Source organism: Prosopis cineraria, unplaced genomic scaffold, assembly GCF_029017545.1.
Source record: "Prosopis cineraria cultivar Desert tree isolate PC_DT_omini unplaced genomic scaffold, ASM2901754v1 PC10, whole genome shotgun sequence".
NCBI lineage: Eukaryota > Viridiplantae > Streptophyta > Magnoliopsida > Fabales > Fabaceae > Prosopis > Prosopis cineraria.
The window spans coordinates 10,923,237-10,925,371 of NW_026555341.1; the positions used below are offsets into that span (position 1 = coordinate 10,923,237).

At 46.5% G+C, this 2,135-nt stretch overlaps 1 pseudogene; it reads left to right on the plus strand.

Moving 5' to 3' along the window:
- The first annotated feature begins 254 nt into the window (after positions 1–254).
- Positions 255–2,135, plus strand: LOC129323049 (7-deoxyloganetic acid glucosyltransferase-like; annotated as a pseudogene).

Consider the following 2,135-nt stretch of genomic DNA (forward strand, 5'->3'; position numbering starts at 1 on the left):
ATAATGTGTAATCGACCCCACCTAAAAAGGGGGTCAACGAAAGATAATGGTACTGTGACACTCCCCCGGTTTGTACCAAAGGCCACTAACGAACTGGCACGTGCATGCATGTTATCGAGTTATTTCAATCACATCCATTATTGGTATTAAGAAAACTATTTTAGATTTCCAATTAATTATTAATTAAGAAAAAAATCTTACCCCGCATTGTCCTTTTTATTTATGCACAAATCTCAAACCCTTTGCTCATCAGCATAGCCACGAACGAAAGGCCAAAGAAGGAGAAGATGATAAGAAAAGATAAGCGTGAATCTGAAACCCCCCATGTGCTGATCTTTCCATTACCAGCGCAAGGACATGTCCACTCCATGCTGCTCCTGGCGGAGCTTCTGGCAATTTCCGACGTCCACGTCACCTTTCTCAACACCCACCACATCCACCACCGCCTCCTCCGTTTCGCCGGCCACATCGAAGCTCGTCATCCCACTCTTGGCTTCGATACCTTCGACGACGGCGTTCCCATAGACCACCCACGGTTCGGAGGCGACATGGAGGAATTCTTCAACAGCGTCAAGTTTCATGGCAACCTCAAGTTGAGAGAGTTATGCTCGGAGCCTTCTGGAAAACCCAGAGTCACTTGCATAATAGCGGATGGCATGTTCGGAGACATCGCCTCCGACATCGGAGCCGAGCTAGGCATACCCATAATTCATTTCCGCACCGCCAGTGCCTGCAGTTTCTGGTCATATTTTTCTGTTCCTAAGCTCCTTCAGTGCAACGAACTTCCTATTAGAGGTATATATGTACACACTCTTGATTTGGGACATAAATTGAGAAGTAGACTGAAAAGAAAACGAAGAAGAAGAATGCTTCAAAGTGTTCCAAGAGTAAAACAGTCAATTTAATTGATAAACATCCAGATGAATAAATTTGCGTGAACATGTATCTTATATTCTTACTGTAATTTCCGTATGAAGGGGAAGAAGACATGGATCGGGTAATAACATCAATTCCAGGAATGCAAAACTTGGTTCGGTGTCGGGATCTCCCAAGTCTTTGTCGAGGAGCTCGTAATGGCAAATTTTCTCTAGACAGCGTGGTATTCCAGACCCACCAGACCCTTCGAGCACAAGCTCTGATTTTGAACACGTTTGAAGACTTAGAAGGCCCTGTCCTCTCTCAGATGCGGTCTCGCTTCCCCAAACTATACACCCTCGGTCCTCTCCACGCACATCTCAACCACAGAAAAGCCTCCAAAACGGCGTCGTCGGAGGAACCGCCTCCTTCCCTCCCACATAGTTTATACGAAATAGACAGAACATGCATGACATGGCTCGACGCTCAGCCACCAAAGTCAGTGATCTACGTGAGCTTTGGTAGCGTTGCTGTCATAACGAGGGATCGACTCATGGAGATATGGCACGGTTTGGTGAATAGCAAAAAGCGGTTCTTGTGGGTGGTCCGACCCGACATGGTGACTGGACAAGACAGGAAGGATCTGCCGGTGGAGCTAGCAGAGGAACGAAGGAGTTAGGGTATATAGTGGGATGGGCCCCGCAGCAGGAGGTGCTTGCACACGTGGCGGTTGGTGGGTTCATGACTCACAGTGGATGGAATTCGACGTTGGAGGGTGTGGTAGCCGGAGTTCCGATGATATGCTGGCCTTACTTTGGCGACCAACAGATAAACAGTAGGTATGTGAGTGAGGTGTGGAAGATTGGGTTGGAAATGAAGGACGTGTGTGACAGGAAGGTGGTGGAGAAGTTGGTGAATGATGTCATGGTGGAGAGAAGGCAAGAGTTTGAGAAATCAGCACAAGCTTTGGCAGCTTTGGCAAAGACGAGTGTCCGTGAAGGTGGGCACTCTTATTCTGATTTTGACCGTTTTATTGAATATTTGAAATCAATTTGTCAAGGAGAATAATTATCTTTGTTCTCGTCGGGGTAACCAAGTCATCATGCAGCCTCAATCTTATTTTCTTTAGCCTGGGCCTCAGTCAGCCCAACTTCTAGCACCATATGTTTTTCCTTCATTATGGGCCTTTTTGAGCCCAATTTAGATATGGAACTATCTCCACACATCATTGAATTAACTAGATAGGATCCTATGCATTGCACGGGTTGGATTGGAGCAAA